The 22,090-nt window shown below is 39.4% G+C and overlaps 1 protein-coding gene across 4 annotated transcripts in view; it reads right to left on the reverse strand.

The window, feature by feature from the left end:
• Nucleotides 1–22,090, reverse strand: part of LOC108936537 (SH3 and multiple ankyrin repeat domains protein 3-like) — a 205,775-nt gene that overhangs the window by 174,579 nt on the left and 9,106 nt on the right. The gene's annotated exons all lie outside the window — the stretch shown is intronic.

Consider the following 22,090-nt stretch of genomic DNA (forward strand, 5'->3'; position numbering starts at 1 on the left):
AAGCTCGCTGACTGAACGGAATTAGCACGCAAAGAAAGAAGCGACACAACAAACAGGTGTTATTTCACGCCACCATTAGGAGCCCAAATGTGCGGCGTCAAGGTGCTGAATATATCCACAAGTCATAAAGGGCCTAAAATTGAGGCTTTATGTTCCAAGCCAGGGAGGAAATGAGAGAAAGAGCCTAAAACACTGCATGTGTAACATTTGAATTCTGTGCTGGACTTTAAAGGACCACGACATACGTATGATGACAACATGGGTAAAATCTCTGAAAGATAGGGGAATGTTTCACATGAGTTACATCATCTGAACGCCACGATGCCTAATGACACGCAGCACATGCAGGTGTGACACAAACAGGCTAGAAGGTGTCTAATGCGCAATCGACCCCGTCCTGCAATGGTGCAGCAGAGCTCTGCCATCCCTCATGACCACGATCAATGGACCTTTGCAGTCCAGAACCACCAACCCCTCCCACTAACAGCACACGGTGGATATGACAAGCAGCCTTCCGGAGGAGACTAGCTCACAGAGCAAAGTGAATAATTCATACACACAGAGCGTACATGGAAATTATTACGGAACGCGTGCACGTATTAAATGTCAGTTTATCTACTTGAAGGGCGGCCAGAATCTTAAGTCTCTTCTCAGAGTCACACAGCAAAAGGTGGTACTGAAATCTCACTTCCATTCAGGCAAAGGCCCCGTCAACGAAAAATGCTCTAACATTCCTTCAAATTATGCTGTATGAACAACACAACAGCCCACATATAATTAGAATAAGTGCCCGAATTCATTTATCATCTGTGTTTGGATATGGGATACACGTGGAGGACTTTTTGGAAAGCATTGCGCCAAGTGACGAAAGAAAACAGTGATACGTCGATCTTGACAGTATTTCGTATGGGGTCTTCTCTCTAGTCATGATTTCAGAAGGAAAACGTAAATTTTCACTTTTTATAACTGTATACTTTGGACTAAAAAGCAAATGGTGGTTACGAAAAGGCTATTGCTTAAATACCCTTGAAAATATTTAACCTGAATTGCTTGGGGGGGGGGGCATTAAAATACAATGTGTAAGAGCAGATATAATAAAATGTCGTTATGCAATAATACACGGGTACTCTTATTATGCACTATATGAAAGCAAAAACATGTTCACTTTAACAGAATACAGGTTCAAAGACCAGAGGTTTCCCTCTTTTACCACATAGAATGTGGATTGACAGCCCGGGCCCTTGATGGGCTCAGTGCATGTGGGTTTTTTTTTTTTTTTTTTTTTTTTTTTTTTTTTAAACACACTTCACCAATCTAGGTGAAATGACTTTTTGAGCTTTAATTCATAATTGCTGTCATTTCATATTTGAATATGAGGTTTTGAAATTTCATACAACTACAGTTCTACAGGTTTGAAGACAGCAGTTTAAGATTTCAACATAATTTAGCTACCAGAAGATTTGTCCTAATCAGTTGAAGCTATTACCCTGTTCGTGGTATAAGGACAGCTGGAAAACATGACAACACTAGAACAAAAGTTGAATTGTCGTCATCTTTAGCACAGCACCACGACGGCGAGGCGCAAGTGTCAGAGGTGCCTTGTACCATCATTGTTCAAATAATTTCATTTTCCGACTTGTCCAACTGTGACTCAGTGAAACAGAGCACCCAACTATTTCCGTAACTATCTCAGTGCCCCCCACCCCCCAACTTGCCAGTGTGTACCTTCACTTTGTTTAGTCACCGACTGTCAAAGTCATGTGTATCGTCAACTCTAGATTCATGTACACCGTAGACTTCATTCACCGTGAAGATACTGTTTAGACTGCATTTTTTAATTCTGTACAACATGCAATGGGGGGGATAAAATAAAAAGTATGCAACAATAGGCAGGGCATGAAATTCGGAACCTAGTGATCACAGTGCCGCTAAGCTTGGTGCTCCTAATCAGCCTGAAACAGCTACTGTTCCCAGCCTAAGCTGAACACAGTTTAAAAGGAGTTGCGCAACATGCTGTTAGTTCATTAATTGAAGTGGTTTGTTTAAATTAAAAAAAGAGGGTGGAAATGCATAGTCTAGATTTAGACACTACTAAAGCAAACAGATTATTCAAGAAAATAAAATTTACCTCCAAAATATATTTCTGGGCACTGCCATCACTCTCAGTTAACATAGATTTAGAAACACCCAACTCATAAAAAAAAATTCATAAAATTGAAGTGATTATGAAAAGACTACTTAAATGTAAAAAGTCAGGTTTTCAGTCATGGTGGGACTCGGATTGGTCAACAGCAAACGGTGTTACAAGAAATGTTAGTACTTCATCTATTGGTGCATGTGTATTATATCGGTAACAACAGATATACAATAATCTAAGGATATCATTTATGTTTTCGGTAAATCACAGTGAATCCTGATTTTTTTCAAAAGCACAATACAACCAACAACATCCTGGAGTCACACAGTAGATGGAGCCAATTTGCAAAAAGCTTGCATTTCTAATAATGGGTACCACTTAATTTACCTCAATTCAAAGTTAACACTGCTTACCTTACCCCTCATTTTTCACATCTTCTTATGCAGCTACACAGTGATACAAGCCTGTCTTATACAAGGCGCACACAACTAAATCAGTTATGCTGGTCTTTTGTATTTTTCCACAGGTAGCTGGGTCAAAGGTTAAAATATGAATCAGATCTTCCCTACAAAGAGTACAGTTTCTATGGAGATACAGAGTGTCCTATTTTTCCCTCCCCATCTCCTCTAGTTCTTGAAGATGAAATAGGTCTTTCTTGTTCCGTTAATGAAGGCCATCCTCAAAAGTAAGTTTGAAATAGTAATAGGGTCTCCCAGTTGCCAAAAAACTGAAAGTTTCCAAAACACATAAGACATAGAAATCAGTTTCCAATGAGACACTATTTGATACTGATCAAAAACTAGAATTACGTTAAATACTTAGCGATTGAACTGCGATGAGTCCGGGTACAGTTGCTCTAAGACCTTTCGCTTAATCTTGATTTAGATTCAAAGAAACTCATAAATCTTATATATTACAGTAAAGCATTTTCCTTCAATATGACCTTTTGAGCTTCGGAGCAACGCAGAAGTGACAGATGGGCTGTGAAAAACACTGGGTGCAGCCAAGTCCAAGTCACAGCACTTGAGAAACAGTACCCCCCCCCCACAAGCAACTTCAATTTCCTAATGCAAATGTGCTCTGTGCACAATATCCTTCAATGTCTTCATGCATTAGTTGGTGCAGCATCTTGTTCAACAGGAGGGGCTGCTTCTTCCTTCAGACAGCAAGGGAGGACATCAAGGGGAAGTGATAAAAATTAAGGGTGTGTGTTCGTTGACGCCTGACTCTGCATAGACCGGGTTAGTGTCTGACTGCAAGTTAAAATCTAAAGGAAGTCCTAATTCCTGCCCATTCATTGACTCTTCAGTACACTGGCTTGTCACCACTAATTTCCTACTATGTAAATTTAATATGAATACCATTTAAGTGGATTAATGTCTTTATATAGGAGTCACTAGTGATGCTTTAGACTTCCTCGCTCAATTCCTCATTACACAACAATAAAGTGATGAAATGTTGTGGTCTGCTGCCTTGTAATGTGAAGATCACCGGTTTGAATCCCACTCATGCTGCAGCACCCTTGATAGCAAAGTTCACACTGAATCACAGCAAGAATACTGTAAGAATAGGAATGATGAAATCATTGTGAAACTGATTAACAAACATCAAAAGTTGCCTTCTACTATAAACATCAGCAAAACAGATTAGTAATAATGAGATAATTTTACTGGAATATTTAGCTGTAAGCAAAGTTTGCCAAAAGGTTTAAGCGTGCACCATTGTTATTTACTGCTACAATAAAATGCTTGCAAAGAGGTAATACTTTTAATAATATTGTAGCTCCCCCCCATGGAGCTACTGGTTCAGGATACAGGTTTCTGGAAAAGTGTTCTTTATTGAATGCCTACATGTCTTTTTAATAGCAGTCATGACAAAGGCACGAAAAGCAGTATGAGACAGTCCGCTGAACACTTTGACAGTTCCCTCAGGTCATTCTGTGCCCCCTTACTCGATACAATGGTGGGAATTCCTTGAACCCTCCACAATTCCCCCGTGGCAGACTAAGCGTCAGCAATATAATACAATTTACATTAATCCACAGCAGCCCCCCTCAGCGCCCTTACAATATATCATTAAGGATAAATATTGAAGCTGCTGATTCAATATCATGGCATGTTGATTTCGGGAGCGATAAACTGCAGAAGCAACGCGAAACAACTTTATGGTCCAGAATTTCCGTTTCGACTGAAGTGCCAGTGCACAGCCTAAAGTCTTTAAATATGCGGAGAATTTTATCATTTATTATTATTTAATCCAATAAAGGTCCCCAAGTTTCAGTGAATGGTGTAGAAACAGATTCCATTACTGAGCCATTCATATTACACATTACATACTAAAAGCAAATGATCTTCCCATTTTTATGAAGTCCATTTGCTACACTCTCAAATTAAACTATTGATTCACGTAATGGAATAGACAGAGCAGATTATAGTTTAATACAAAAATGTATCCAAAAAATACTGCATTTCTGAAGCTAATGTAGCCACAAACGATATGAAGGTGCAAACCCAGGAGCCTGAATTCAAAGGACAAGGTTGGAGTGTGTGTTTACAGAGAACTTCTCTACTCCAGGACTGCTCTACCCCTCGACGGTGGTCCAAAGCTGGGCATCGCTGGGCGCAACGAGGAGTGGGATACCACCCTGGACACCAGTTCATCATATACACACACTTACTCCAGTCACACACTACGGGCAGTTTTAGCATCACCAATCCATCTGAACCGGAAGTCTTCAGACTGTGTGAGGAAACCAGAGCATCTCAAGAAAGCCCACATAGACTAGGGAAGAATGTATAAAACTCCATACCAATTGAGCCGGATTTGAACCTACACCCATAAAACCAAGGTGCTATGAGGCAGCAGCACTACCAGCACTAACAGCTAAATTAAATTTAATCAATTTCAGTGATGAATAACAAAGGACAGAAGAACCTCACCTGAGCACTCCAGTTAATCTTCCAATCACCGATCCTGCCAGCGATGTTAATGATGTCAGAATGCAGAAGTAGATCATATTGTTTAGAACAATGAAATGTCAAAGCAGAAATGCCGTTTCCACCCTGGAAGCACTGCAGCAGTCACCCTGCAGTCGGATCTCAAACGTAAACATTGATAATGAGATGACTGATTTACTTAACTGCATTAAGTGTTCATGAACACTAATGGTGTGCATACAAACCCCTCCTTTATCAATGTCTTGTATCCAAATAATGATGCATAATTAAATACGATGAATTTTACTCATTTGCATGTTGCTTTTCTAATCAAAGGACAGTTGTCATTTTACATTATAACCAACTGCAAATCTTTACTACAGAAAAATTAATGTTACTTAATGTGGTCTTAGCACTCGGCATGAACAGCAACTTTAAATTCATAAAAGTCGCTCCCTTAACTAACCAATCAGCGCTGCTCCTTGCTGTAACCACATGACATAACAGATATGGGGATCCTCTACAATATAGATTTTTTGGCTATTATTAAAGTGACCTTGGAAACATCACAGGACACGTGCAGCACCCTGGGAATGTCAGTCCTTTTAGGGAAACCACCACACCAATTTCTGTCAGTATGTGCTCTGCTTTCATTGGAGATTCCATTTGACCTTTGCAGAAAAGTGGAGAAAGTACATATGCCAAAATACATACATATGCCGTTCCATGGCTATTTAAGGAGAAGCAGTCTTTCTCATCTGATATCAGTGTATAATGGTCAATGCCGTTTGTCGTTTTAGTAAAAATTTTTTGTGTAGTAGAAACACGGAAATAGTACAGGAGTTAAAAGAAGCGAACCCCAAGTTGCATTTCTTAAAGAAAGTAGAATCAGCCCTGTAAACTTTTCATTTTATATGTTTATTTTAATATTTCATAGAAGAGTAATGACTACCCCTGCAAGATTCACATACTTTCAAGCGAGACTGTACTTTTAGCCATTTTCCTCTTAGAAATCACATTAAAATGTCTAAAGGTTAATCCTGACGACTAATTCATCGACGCAAATCCCAAACTCGATTTGTTCATTACATCATGAACTGATTCCACTTGACATTTAACCCCATTTTACAGATAAAATTGTGTATTGTACCTTGAGGTGCCCAAGACTGTAGTATGGGACACTTTACTTGGCCAATCAGGCTCTCCAAATGTGCTTTTTTCCTGTATATTATCCATCCTATTATCATAGTAGCCACTTTAGTTTTGCTTTCCATAAATCACTCACAGCCTCAGCTGCCACAGTCATGAAATCAGTTCACAAAAATTTCCTACAGCAGTTTGAGCCCGTGAACACCGGACCTGAAGAGGTGTGGTAGGGGCTCGAAAGGACAATTTATTATCAAAAGTGCCATTAGTAACAAAAGCATGAATTGATGGCAAGTGCACATTCAAAACGATGGATAGATGAGTGGTTCACAAGGAGAAACGTACATGTCTCACACACGCAAAAACAATCAAACACACAAATGGTACTCTGGAAATTTATAAAAGGCAATATTAAGTGGTAAGATGTACAAACTTATATAACTAAAACAAATCCAAGATACAACAGCACCTGAAGCAAGCTGGTTTCAAACTCTGCCACAAGGTTTTTATTCAGCTATTTGCACTGTATTAGATATCATATGTGCCTTTCACTGAAAAATCTCAGATTTCCTTTTTGTAACTTAAAGCACACGACAATTTTATTTCACCAAAAAACATACATAATAAAGAGTTTTCATAAATACAGGATGAGCTAAACTCTCCTACAAAATTACTTGTCATGAAGTAAATATAAGTGATGTCAAGTGTGCTAGATATTTGTAAGTTTTAAAAACTGTTCCAAAAACAATACTCAGTATTGTTAAAAGTGATGAAGGCAAATAAGGAGCCCATTGGGACATGAAGCAATGTGGAGATCATAATTGGGGGCAATACTAATTACATCTAATGTAGTCGTTAACACAATTCACTACCATCAATTAATTTCCAGCAAACATGTTCAGTTTAGATAATGATTCCATCATCATTCAAAGCCAAGCTGGGAGGAAAATTTAACACAATTTTATTTTGAGTTTAAATATTATTAACCTGTAAACGTTGTAATGAAACCTGAGCATTTTCTTTACATTGTAGCTATCAAATTTTGAAGTTTTCTAAAGAAAAAATGTAAGTTAAATAAACTTAAAGTTACAAATAAGTAAAAACACTGAGAAGCAGATAAATTTGCTTTAAAATCATCTAATGAAACAAATTCGCTCCTTGATTTATCAATACAGTATGAACCAAAAATAAATTCATTTTGATTGCAACTCCAAAAACACAATGAAATTGCAAGCAACAAATCCTTAACCTTTAATTTTATGAAAATTAATAAGCTTAATTTAATTTTGCATGGTAGTGTCTGTACCTATCTGATATAGCTATAATAAAAGCATACTAAGAATTTTAGTTTAAAGCAATATTAAAATACTAAAATGAATACAAATGTCTCCACAAATCCTTATTCAAAACCAGCTGTTGAATGATCCACCTCATAATCCCATTGATCACTAACACTGAGCAGCACCAGATAAGTCGTAAACACTGTGGAACTGAGGTTTACATCCATCCTATTCGCTATCTTTTTGATACGTTTCACAGTCAACTCAGCTGACAACGTAACCGCGGTTTGCCCTCAGTCTGCAACAAACAAAGTTTAGAAAGCAGATAAAGCATGAAAATGCCACTTAAAATACACTTATTGCATTTCTTCTGTCATCTAAAACTGGAAAATCGTGTCTTTAAAAAAATGCGTAGCCCCACCGTTCGTTAGATGTTAAGTCGGTGTAGCTAAAATATACAGCCGTTACCCTGAGGTACATCACATGGAAGATGAAGTGAGACATATGGACTGCATTGTCTTCTGAATGCATTCAAGGCTCTTTGTGAGTAATAAGTCCTGTGCATGCTAACCTGTGCAGCACAGCACATTTCTCATTCACAGTGTCATTAAGAGCAAGGGGAGCTGATACCGGATCACTAATGGATGCTAATGGCTGACTTTTGTCTCCTTGTTCGTTTTTACCTCGTCTTTGTGCTCCAGGACGGAAAGGATGAATCACGGTGAAGATCAGCTGACTCCTCTTGCAGCATCCTCAATAGGACTTGCTTTCACGACTGTTGCAGGTATTGCTTATTTCATTTGTCATTGCTAATTATTACATAAGCTATAAACTCAGTTTTTCGACAAATTCTGCACAGCCATTATTACATTTTCCTCAAAAGCAAATTAAAATGTTTTTATGAGCAATTCTAGGAAACCGATTTACACAGCTGGTTACATTTTACTCCGTCAAGCCACGGTAAGTACCTTGCAGAAGTGTAAGGTACAGCAGGTAGCGTAGTGGTTAAAGCCACTGCCTTTGGATCCAAAGGCTGCAATTTCGATCCCCACCTCCTGCTGTAGTACACCTGAGCAAGGTACTTGCACTGAAATTGCTTCAGTAACATTACCCTGCTGCATAAATGGGCAAATAATTGTAGGCAGACTAACACTGGTAGCTGCTTACGAGACAAGCGTCAACTAAATGAATAGATGTAAATGTGTACTGCAAAAGGAGGTGGGAATCGAACTAGGGTCCTTTATTTGTAAGGTAACAGCTTTAACAACTACATGCTGCCCCCTTTATAACCATGGAATAAATGGAATGATAATCATACACCAGATGTGTGCAAAATTACCAGTTGCGTCATCAGTCAACGCTTTTTAAAGAAAAGTTAATTGCCTGCAGCATGGAACCCGTAATGCAGAGTGAATTGCCAAGCTGCTAGGATAAACAAGGGGAACATAAATGTAATGAAATCGATTCCTGCTCGCATGCAGTTTGCTGAAAATTCCTGTGCACAGGTCATTCTGGCACACCTGAAATATGAGCAATGCCTCTGTGAAGTGGTCCATTTAAAAAGAACTGTTTGCTCTTTTAGTCACCGCTCTTTCCGTTTGTTCTCAGCGTGGTCCCCCAGGATGATGCTGCTCTCCTTGTAGAACAATAACAGCAGCAGAAGCAGCAAGAGTAATAACGATCAATATCTCGGAGCGACTCCGAGGAGATCGTTTTTCTTAAGCAAAAATAATGACCTAATATCACTGTATTACCAGCTTGAAAATGTCCTGAAACAACAAAAACCAACTTCATTTCCACCCCAGGGGCAGACTTTACACATTAATGATGTGGTTCTCCACACAAAAACTGGTGGGAACACCTTTGTAGAAGCCAGAAGAGTCACTGTGCCTCGAGCTCGTTGAGCAAGGAGAGACACACGCTCACACCATATGGCAAAAAGTGTGTTCTGACGTGTCCCGCACTTCGCCCGCATGTCCATTTCTCACATTTGTCTCAGAAATGCTGAACGGAGCTGAAAAGCAAATCATAACCATGGCGCAGAAGCACTTGAAAGCCATTAAAAGGTTTTTTTTAAAAAAATCCATTACATTTATTCATTTATCTGATGCTTTTCTCCAAAGCAACTTACAATGTTTCATCTACCTATAATTATTCACCCATTTGTACAGCTGGGTAATTTTTACTGGAATAATTTAGAGCCCTAAGTACCTTGCTCAGGGGTACTACAGCCAGAGGTAAGATTTAAACCCGTGACCTTTGGGTCCAAAGGCAGCAGTTCTAACCACTACGCTACCGCAGTCCTCCACATGTGACACCATAGCGATGAGGACAGTAGTTGGAGTAAAACATCTGAAAATCTACTGTATGTCATCGCTTCAGTGCCTGTCAAAGGATTTGTTATAAATTGCTTTCAGATTGAACGACAGCCACGTATATGCCAAACGAAGTGCCCTGCCAATCTTGAATGGCTCCACATTGTTTCCCTTGTGTTCGTGCGCAGACCGGGGTGATTATCTGCGATGACACTGAATGACTCAACCACGTCCTTTACCTCATAGCACAACGTATCCACGCCACCACCAGCCTTAGCTTGCTCCCTTATCTCCTAATGCAACTCAATTGCTTTATGGCTTTATCAGTCAACCATCCATCCATTATTAAGTAATTATAAGGATTAGTACTGAAATAAGTTGAAACTTTTTTTTTTTAAATAAAAAAGGAACCAGGGCTGCATAGTGCCGTGCCATACCATGTGGTACCGTTTACTCAAAGCTTCTGGGCTGGGCATTTGGATGTGAACCTGTCCCAGTCTTGAGTCTGAACATGTTTGTTTGGGTGCCCTCCCGATGCTTGGTTTCCACTCACAGTCCAAAGATGTGAGTTTCAGGAAGACTGGTGAATCTCAATTGCCTATGGAGCATGTGTGATTTGACTTGTGTACCCTCTAGAGTGCAATATGCCTAGCCATCTCATCCTCCAGATTCTGGACCGCTGCAGTTCTGGACTGACCAAGTGGTTGTTGATAAAGGATGGACAAGATTACCAGATTTCTTTGATGATCATTTCAAGAGTTTTTTTTTTTTTTTTTTTTTTAAATTATTAGTGGTTTTGAAGCACCTTGAGTCCTGTGTCACTTTAACGTTTGTAAGGTAAGGCGCTGTGGGCAAAACTCAACATCATTCTCTACATCAAAGCAGAAATATGAAAAAAATTGTCTACATTCAGTAAATTTTACTGTAAAAATAAATTACTATAAAATGTACATGTAAAGCAACACACATAAAAGTAGCTGAAATACAAATGGATAGAAGTGACTTCTGTCCAGAGCTGACCTATCCCAATTTAAACACACATACCGTCTGATCTCAGCAGCAATGGTACCACAACAATTTTAATGATAAAAGGTAATTTTTCTATTATGTGAGCAGTCATTTTGGGCCATGTGATTATCTACTGAGCTTAATTCACCTCAATTCAGAAGAGATCAAAATGAAAAACTAGCCACAGAACCAATCACGGAAGCATTCAAAATCCTTTATAACACATGAATTCCCCAAAAATGTATATTCACACATCACTGGGACTGTACTGACCAGAAGCAGATGGGTGAAACAGCACCTCTCAAAGCTTGATTCACCAACAAGTCAATTTCACTTTAAGCCCCATCACATGAGCACAGGGATGAACGAGAACCTCCCGACGGACACAATTGGAGGTGAAGATGGATGAGCCACGCACATTCAACCAGCACATCATGTATCACGGAGTCAGCGTGGTCACAAAGACAGCCCATCAACTTAATGAGAGGGATGAGGACAGAATGACAGAATGTGGTCCCAAGTAGGCGGAAACACAGAAGCTTGTCATTCTTTTGCTATTCCGTACCCCTGATGGGATCAAGATGACGACGAGCATCACTCACCATTCAGTTGCCAATCATTAACCTCTACCAGAGCCAAGCCGACAAATCAGTTTTCAGACCTCAGATCTAAATATGTAGAAATGGGCAAGAATTGCATTGGAAGAGAAATACAAGAGCTGCATATGAAAGGGATTAAATTTGCATGACTGACTACCTTCAGTAAACGTGTTTGATTGGAACAGACACAAGATATTTAAAATTATAATTGCAATCAGTTTCATCATCGTTTCTCAAACCCAACATATTAAGCCTTCCAACGTACCTCCAAAGCTAAAACAAAGCCAGCTTCTCTCAGGCTTAGGGATTTGAGGTATAAAATTGTAAAATGGAAAATTTTAAGCATTCGTTGTCCTCTACATTATCTATCCTCAATAGAAACATTTGATAAAACTTTGGGATGATGTTAAGCGAGATTGACACTGGAAGGGTGAAGGCTACAAATATGTTTAGATAAATAAAAGTGCAAAAGTATTTCTCAGTTTTGTTTACCATTTATCCCTGTCAACATTATTGTGGTATATCGCCTATCCAGGAATCACTGAGCACGAGATTGGGCGTGTATCCTGGACAGGACTTCAGTTCAGCACAGGATTAATATTAAACACGCCATCAATTTGCGAGTCAAAGTGCTTCATGGTATGAGCTGCCGTACCACAGAGAGAGTGTAGATTTTACTGGTCTTGTGGCCTTCAGCTGCATCCAGTTGCATGGTATGAATCCAGTGGTGTTTACCATACTCTACATATCCATTGCATTGTCAACCAAGCTTCATCAACAAGGTACATCCCTTGAAGTGACAGGCAGAAAATGAGGGGAAAAACAAAATCAGAGAAAGCACATTGGTGTGCACATTAAGCCAATGCATCTTAGTCAACGTTCTCCTTTCTAGTTCTCCCCGGTTCCTGTTACATAACACGAGAGATCACAAGGACAATCACAACTACGAGACTCGTTGTTATGGAAACACCGGCACCAGAACACTGTTCAAGGGAACAGGCACGGGTATGGCTTGAGGACAAACTTGCTGGAACACCTCAAACACCCCTTGAGGATATCTGTGGATGTAAATTACCATGGGCTCCACAATGTACACCGCTCATATTCAGTCCACGTAGGCCAACACTGAGCACCACAGCCCAGCTGATGATGGGGGCAATGGTCCACACAAATAAAATATTAGCTATTTAAAGCAACTTGTCTGGACTTTGAGTACAATAGAGGTGTCACAACATGATATCCACCAATACAGCTGGTACAGGGCTTGGTCTGAGCACACTGCGTTCTGAACACGTATTTCAAATCAAGAGTGCAGACAGATCCTGTAGAATCCAGAGAACATCATGATTCAACGACGGGTGGAACAGATGGCAACGTTAATGAACGGGCAGAGAGCAAAAGGGGAATGTTATACAATTCCTCCAGAACTGTGACTCCACAGGGCCCCACACCTTGTAGCTCCACATGGTTATGGAATGAACAAGACCGACATGTTTGAGGTGAGACCAGATTTGAAGAAGCATTTAGGATCTCAGGATCACTGACATGTTTATTATGACCTCTTAGGAGAACATAGGAAACACTCTGTTCTACACTTCAATTTACTTGTTTATTTATAGATAAATTCAATTTAAAATAAATGCTTGAATTTCACTGCCTTTGCATTATTAAATTTGTACACTCATAGACAAGAAGATTGAGAGGGGAAAAAACAGGGGGCTGGGATGGGCTGTACGATCACAAGATTGTGCGCACGTGAGAGCAGGTCAGAGGTGAAGATGAATGTGAAAGGTTAGGGTAGGTGTGTAGTGGTAACAGTATACTGGGGTAAGACAAGACAATCGAGCCTTGTGCTTTAGGAATGACTGAAAAGGGAGGACAGGTGATGAATAGGCTGGGAAATGGTAGGGTGGATTGTTTGTCCTTATTTCCCACTGAACAAAAGGACAACAAAAGATTGATCTGGATCAGGTTATTTATTATTGATCTGATTTTTAACTTGATATTGATTAGCACAATGATTGATATATGACTCATGAATTTATACAAAAAGATGTGTTCAACAGCATACTCCCAAACACACACAACTGGCAGTGAAGGAGATTTATCCATTGCACTGCACGTCAACGACTCAGGTTCGGGGTCAACTTCCTGCTGGAGTACCCTTGAGGGATACTTAACCCTGAATTGCTGAAGTAAAAATAACCATCTGTGGGTCGAAAAAGTAAATAGCTAAACCTGGTATGTCACTGTGAATTTAAAAAAAAGTTTCTGCTAAATAAATCAGACACTGCATATGTTTAAAGCTGCTCAAACTTAAGTTAGAAAACTGTTTCGAAGAACTACAGCTATCATTGTAGGAGCCACGTACCATTTATCCAGAGGAAGTTATAATTATACATACTTATGCAGGAGGGTATCATGTGCATTTCAGAGATTTAATTGAAATATTTCTCAGCAGCCAAACAGCAACAATACCACTGTGATCACAGTTTCAGTTACAGCCAATCACCTTTCTGGCATTCTATGCTTACTGTGCATTTAACAGTAAGAATAGAAGGTTCTGAATATTGTCTAGGAGAATAGTCCTTAATGGATTTAAATGTGAGGGTAAACTTAGTTGAAATTATCCAAAGCAGTGGGTCTCAAGACTGCTCCTTGTGTACTAGCATATGCTATATTTTTTCTCTGCAGTGACTCTCTGAATTGTCAAATAATTCAATGAAAAGTTTTACTTTGCTTTACTGTGCAGCCAATTTAAATAAATCTATTGATTTGACTCACGTCGAACAAAAAGCATTACCACTATACTAACAATACTTTGTCATGTGGAACCGAATTCAGGATGGTCTAACAAAACATAGAAAGTGCGTTAGCCTCAATAAAGTCATTTACTGTATTTGTTCATTGCTGAACATCTGGAACAGAACACAGTTATTGAGCATTACTGCGAATATGCCTATGGATACATTTAACATTCGAGAAAAATCGTCATTGCTCATTTTTATATGAAATTTATTCAATTAACATACAGCAGTTATTGCCCTACTGCGTTTGATCTGTGCAAGACATTTAATCAATAGTTCAGTTAAACATAGCTCATACCTCATCCAAAATAAAACCTATACAGACCACTGATATTGACCGCTTTTGTAATAATAGCGTTACATGGATATTCACTTATCCGGACTTCAAGATTTTGCACCACATCCCAGTATAGGACTGTCTCTGGTTATCTGGGAAACCAGCCTTAGAGAGATTTTGTCAAGAACCAATGAGGCTGGGAGATGGGAAGAAGTGGATAATATACTCTTTGAAATTTTCATTTGAACACATGCATTTGGAATTTAATATATCGTTACCTAATAATGCTTATGATGCAAGAGATGCATGAAGTACAAAGTAACGTGTCGTATGAGTAACAATGGGCATAAACTTAAGGTGGACATGTTTTAAAAAAAGTGAAGAGAACAAATCAGGATAACTCCCAGTAGTGATATATGAGCAAAGAGATGCAGAAAGATACCTTTGCCATCATTTCCCCTCTTTATTACACCACGAATTGTTAGATTGACCATAGATTTCCATTTTCTTTGAGTTCGTTACTGCAAAGTACCTGTGTCACAAAAGCTATTGCCATTTAACCCATTGATAGGGTACTGTGGACCAGCATTGAAGGACAGATTACAGCATCTAACAAATAGGCCAGGTATTTTACATCTCCATTATGGATGCAGATCATGAGGCTAAATCTAAATATCACAAAGACCGCTGCTGGACAACTTCTAAAAATTGTATTTAAGGTGTTTCCTGGTAACTTGTGAGAAATATGTTCAAAATTAAGCTATCATTCACTGCACATAACTCATGTTAAACCAAGGTCCCAGAGATCTGGAATAAATCCTGGAAGCAGAGCACATTAGACTAGTTAGGGCACATCCCAGAATGGAGCGTCAATGATTCAATTATCAAAATTCAACAGAAGGTCAAAATTAGAACGGAAAACAATGTGTGCAGCAAGTGGCAAATGAGAAATGAATTAATATCCATCACACCTCATCTTTACATAGACAGTGAAATGCCCTTTGGTAGCATCTTTGGTGGCATCTTAACCTTCATACAAACAGGTGAATTCTCATTTCTGAAAAACCTCTCCGTGCTTACAGAATGGAGAAGGAAAACCATAGGCTCAGTTTTTGAAATTCGGTTTGTGAAAGGTAATTATCTGCAGAAAATTACCTTTGACAATCAATTTCACCAATTCAGCTCAGCTTCGCTAAATTGGGCTGTTTAATGTGATAAAGAACAGATTGAAGAACACGTTCAAATTACATCAAAATCATCATTACACTGAAGTTCTCCTCCAAATCAAGTTTTTTTTTTCCCCTCGTTAAACCTGAGTCCCTAGATTGTGTTAACAATTAAAGGGACAGTTGATCACCCATTCTCATCCACCCCATCAAATAGCACATGGAAAGTCTTGCTTTGTTGTAGAGAATGAAGATGTTGAGCTTTGCCCACAGTGCCTCACCTCACATGAACCCCAAAGTAACACCAGACCAAAAGGTGCCTCAAAACCAGTAACAATTAAAAAAGCATGCCTCACCTAGACCTGAAGTGCTAACAGGTGTCAGATTCAAACCATCATGATGGTTTTCAGATGCAAGTGAAAGTCCCCACAATATTCAATGCATCAAAATTCACATTTTCCATTTTGCATATGTTCACATTTATGCATCTGATAATCTAATCCTAATAAAGTCATGCAACTGATTACAGCCACCATGTTGACGGTGTTTCAATGCTGTCATTCTCAGCACACTGCTGTCATGGATCAAACAGCTTGGCATGTCCTTAAAGGCAACATAAGATGGTGAAAATAATAAAACTATTACACAGCATTTAATACAAATTCATACAACTGATCAAAAATTTCAGTTCACATGCACACAGAAAAAAAGACACATTGAAAAATGCATTTACTATTAGCACTGCCAAAAAACAAATCAAAAAAGTTCTCATGATATGCAGTTTTTGCCTCATAGGACTACACTACTCTACAGAAAAAAGATGGCTGTTGAGATCGACAATGATTGCAGTTGTACCTGAGAGCCACACAGAAGATTCAGGCAAGTCAAATTCTGTGAAGGGCCTCGTGGAAACCTGGGAGCTGAGTTGTTGGAGGGACTCCTTAGGACTGTTGACTTAGAACTGCACTTAAAAAGACCAGCTGGACCAACAGGACCCTAACCCTGAGGTCCAGGCTTCTTTTTGCCTTCCTCACAGCCTTCTCACAGATACGCCACCGTCTGCCTTTCGTAGCCTTCGGTCTCCGGACCAAGCAGTCAGTTGCGGCTCCTTGATCAGACAACCGACAGAGGGCATGCCAACTTAGAGCCGATTTGGGGACTGGCTCTATGCAAGAGAGGACTGGAGAGCCGCTGATACAGACACATGCCACCACTATCAAAATAACTTAACACTGCACACAAATAAGCTGATTAACAGAAATTTAAAATTTCTTAGTTTCTCAGAATGAAATTGTATATGTTATGCAGAATCTCTTGATAAACATAGCAGTCACAGCATCTTTTCAAGTCCTTAAAACTACAGAAGACAAGCAGCATAAATGTACTAAATGTACATAATTTTTAACTGTTTAAAAACTAAATGAGTATAAAACAGATAATAGTACACACATGTAAGTAGACAGTTGGTTTCCTGCCCGTTTTCCATGTTAGAAATAAGTCAAGGATAACTTAGAGATGAGTTTTATTAACAATAATTAACAAAGCAGCCATGCAAAGCCACACCGAAATTCATCTCGACAAGCTATGCTCAAGGAACCAGCTGGTGGCATCACGGGCCCACAGCGGTCAGGCCAGCGACTCCCAGAAATATACCTTGTGGACCCCTCGATAATCGGGCAGTTTGGGAAAATGGGCACACAGACAAGCACACGTCCCCACCCATAGGATATGGAAGTCACGCAAAGAGGAGACGTCGGCAAATGCTACAGCTAGCGTAAAACCTTGCAACCCTACTCGGTCATGTACAATAAAAATAACTTTGCATAATTGCTGGAGAGGAGAATTGTTTGCATATTGCACAAATGGACAACAGCACCATGCAGCAACAGCACTACAAAAAAATAGAGTTCTCATAGCTTAGTTTTCTGGCAATTAATTTCAGCTACTCCGATATCGGTTTTTACATCATTATTTCCTCCTTATTTTACCTGTTTCATCATTATACTATAATATAGTTAATGAGACTGGCATCTAATCATTAACCGCTTGTCAGTCCAGTTCTCAAGCTCTTTACACATTAGGCAAAACCATTTTTAATTGGTTTTTCTAAATCACATGTAATTGATTCGTGAACTTTACATTCAACAGTGTTATTACTTGGTTCTTTGAATAGAAGCACCAAACCAATTGAGTGGAAAAGCACTTTGAAAGAAGCTAATGTATTCCGCACGTGGCTTCCCGTTATATTGCGGCTGTCTGGGTAAATTATGCCCAGTGAGGTTTGCACTCTTCCAATTGCCATACAGAGACCACTAAAATTCTTAGCAATAATCTCAGGATCTACCGACTTTACTTTAAAAACAAAAATATAGCTTCGCTATAGCAATGGCATGAATTATTTAGAGCAGACTAAGAATCTCGAGTCAGATCTGAACAGAAGAACTAAAGTTCCATGAACATATTCAGGGAAGCAAAACAAAGCCTGTAAGTACCCATGGAAGATATAAGTGATGTCATTGTTTTAAAGGGGATGGTTTTAATACAAAGGCACACCCAATTACATTAAAAAAATACATTTACATACAACAGAAGATCAGTTTCTGAAATAATGGAAACTTTTTCTGCTTCCTCCTCAAGAGCCATGGAAACCGCGAGTTATGAAGCTGAGACATGGAGATATAGCTGGTCAAAGGTCTGGGAGGGAGACCTCAGCTGGTTTCCTGAGCTTAATCTCTTTCAAATTAACAGGTTTCACCTTCCCCAGACCTTATGCAATTCTAGAACCTTCACCTAGGAACTATGAAATATATTTACTTACCATATTTCACTACCTTCATGTTGCGAGAGCCAGCAGAACAGAAACAAAGCTGTAAACAATTTTTGCTCCCACTGCATGTCACTAACAAGACACAAATTGTTATTAGCACCAATTAGCCCTAGTTAGCAACCAGCAGTGTTTCAAGTGCCACCCCAAGGATCTCACCTGTTCCAGAATTGGGGATCTTCGCAGGACCAACACTCCTCTCAGCTCTTAATGTGGATGTGTCATTGAGGGCAGCATCACTGCGAGAACTCAAAATGTGCACTGAATCAGTCATATTGATCAGATGCCAGTGCTGCCCCAGTGCGATTGCGATTTTGCCTTGCTTCCCTACGGCCTAATTGAAACCCCTCCCCATTTACTGTTTCACGGGCTTCACGTGATGGAGGAATCACAGACCCACTGCATTCCGCTGTGCGTTAAAAGTGTCTTTCGAAAAGATTCGTAAAACTTGTCCAAAATGCTAAACCATCATCACTTAGTCAGGTCAATGAGCAGGACAGGGTGTTTAGTAATTTTCTTTTTTTAAATGACATAGACATGTGGTTTCTTGTAGGTTTGTAATTGAATTGACATTATTTTAGCAATGCTTTACTCCTTTTGCTTTGTTTTATATAACGGAAGAAATTACTAAACAGGACACCAACGAGAAATATTTGGTAACACTTTACCAAATATTCAATACACATTCAGAGTGCCATTTATGTAGGGTAAAAAAGGACATTGACATTATTTCTGCCATGTTCAGGTATCCCATTTGTTGATTTCAGCATATTCTCATGCACAGAATCAACATGATAGCAGTTCAGTTTGTAAATATGACCAATTGCATTCAATTTAGCATATAGCAGTCTAAAAATCCACAGAATTTATTTATTCATACACTGTTAAAGGTTTTACAATTAGGCAGAGCTCATATATATGGGGGCACAGCGAATAGCGTAGCTGTCTCACGGTACCTGGGTGGTGCGAGAGGACTTGAGTTCGATCCCCTCTCAGTCAGTGTGGAGTTTGCATGTTCTCCCCGTATCTGCATGGGTTTATGCCGGGTGCTCTGGTTTCCTCTCACAGTCAAAAGACATGGTGGTCAGGTTCACCCATAGTGTGTTAATGACAGAGAGTGTGTTCCACTGATGAGTGACCCATTGTAAGTAGTGTATCTAGCAGTGTAACTCACCTTGGTGAAGAAGGTGTGTGGTTTGATGAGTTCACTGGCTGTTGCTTTGGACAAAAGTGTCTGCTAAATAAATATCTACATGAACAAATACTTGATAGGAAAACTAACTTTTCTGGCATATAACAGCAAAATTTGAGGGGTTGAGCTCTCAGTGAAACCAATAGTTTGGCCTCAGGTAATGGGGCCTTAGATCTCTCTGAAAGCACAAACTTTGATTGCATCAACATGATGCTTTCCTATGACCCATAGTGATTCAGAAAACCACAGCGCATTTTACCTGTTACCATGTGTACAAGCACATTACTGTGTGTCTCACTGGCTAAGAATAAAATGTTTTAGTGCAAACTTCAGGCTATGGCTCACAATGATTTTACTTGTTCATCCTTTTTACAGAGTTGTACTGACTAACTCAGAGTGATTTGATAAAGGTCTGAGACACACCCAAATTAAAAGCAGAACTTCAATGGAGACACCAGAATTTGTGGTCCAACCTGCCTGTCAGGGGGTTTACAGTATTGGTGGTAACCCTGCTGGGGAGCACTTGGGAAAGGTATTATACCATTGATGCAAAGTGGGGCAAATGTCAGGTGGAAATGACTTGACTTATGCTGTATTCCTCATGACCCCTACATGAGCATGATCAAGAGGAGGAATTCTGCAAGCAACAAAGCCTCCTTTCCCGCTGCTGCTGTTAGAAAATAAATCTATTTCTAAGTCTAACTCCAAAACCCGGTGAAGCTCTAAACTATTCAGCTGGATTTACTCAATCTCAGCAGCAGCATGATAAGAAAGACAACGCACCTAAAACCATTTCTCTTCGGGTCTGGGTTTATGTAAGATCAACAAACCATAGCAGGAGATGTTCTTTCACCCACACAGATGTAAAAACAGATTTGTTAAAATGTAAAATGATTTTTTTTTTTTTTTTTTTAAGAAAACACATTACCTGCAGAGCAAAATATACAGCCCACGACCCTGAATACTGCAGGGTGTGTAACTGGGGGATTTTCCAGTGATTAACTCTCACTGAGTCTTAAGGGAAATGTCTGTCAAAGCAGATGATCCATTTAAAGCCAACTTGACTCGTGTACCACAGATTCAGGAAGGATAATTAAGTGTTACAATGCAAAAGCAATTTGCAAATTGCAAATAGCAAGCTGAAACTCAGCACATTTTTGAACTTGTGGGCTCTATCAGTGACAGGCACTTAAAGAAGAAAAAACTTCAGGCTATGCTCATAATCCCCATGCTGTTACTCTTAAGTGCTGTATGTATTTCTCCTCTGTCCCCTCAGAAATAACAATTTGTGGTACAATGAAGGAGAAGATGCCAATCAATCATTCAAGTTATCGTACAAGGTTCGGTAATCAATCAGCAATTCATCATTTTTAAAGATTGTGTCCTTTAAATTACAACCAAACCATATTCCTTAATGCTTAATTTCAAAGTGAAATTGTGAGAAAAAGGACACAGCACAAAGAGGTGTAGGCCTGAAATCCTACAGGAATGTTTCCAACAAGCATAAATCTCACAATTTGTTTGCATTGGAAATGGAAATCCCAAATGTACACTTGTTTGTGTTGCATGTGCTGTAGATGATATTTATTCATGTGATGCTTTTCTCTAAACAAACTTACAGTCATAAACTGCATACAGCAATTTACTCATTCACACAGCTGGGTAATTGTTACAGGAAAAAACAAAACAACTTATCCAACTTGTAGTACAATAAGGAATAAAGAGCTTGGGAGCTCAAAACCCCCCTGTTGTATGTAGGATTTTGATGAGTGATGGAAGAGCACACTGGGAAACTATTTTTTTGGGACAGATGCATCTTGACAGGAAAGCCTTCTTCAGCACTGAAGACTGCTTTCCCGCCAAAATGCATCCGCCATCAAAAGTAAAAACAGCTTTCGGTAAGCTTCAAATGAGCATCCCATCATTTTTTTGCGGAGAAATGTAGAGTACGTACCTTGCTGAAGGGTACAGCAGCAGGAGGTGGGCTTCAAACATGGGCCCTCAAAGTACATTTATTCATTTAGCTGACGCTTTTCTCCAAAGCGACTAACAGTGTTAAGGTACTTACAATTATTTACACAGCAGGTCAATGCTACTGGAGCAATTTAGGGTAAATTCCTTGCTCAAGGGTAGTACAACCAGAGGTGGGATCAAACTTGCAACCTTTGGGTCCAAAGTCAGCAGCTCTAACCACTACGCTACCGACTGTCCCAAAATGCTACCTATTGGGCCAAAACGCTACCCATTTCCAAAAGCTGATCACACACCTATTACTGATTAAAATGCATCTTCTACTGAAGGTCTCTCATGCAGTGTACTCACCCAGATGCATTCGACGGCCCTTATGACAAACTTAACCCTGCTTTGATTCATCCACTTTGCTTAATTACAGTGGTGAAACTA

Source organism: Scleropages formosus, chromosome 24, assembly GCF_900964775.1.
Source record: "Scleropages formosus chromosome 24, fSclFor1.1, whole genome shotgun sequence".
NCBI classification, from domain to species: Eukaryota; Metazoa; Chordata; class Actinopteri; order Osteoglossiformes; family Osteoglossidae; genus Scleropages; species Scleropages formosus.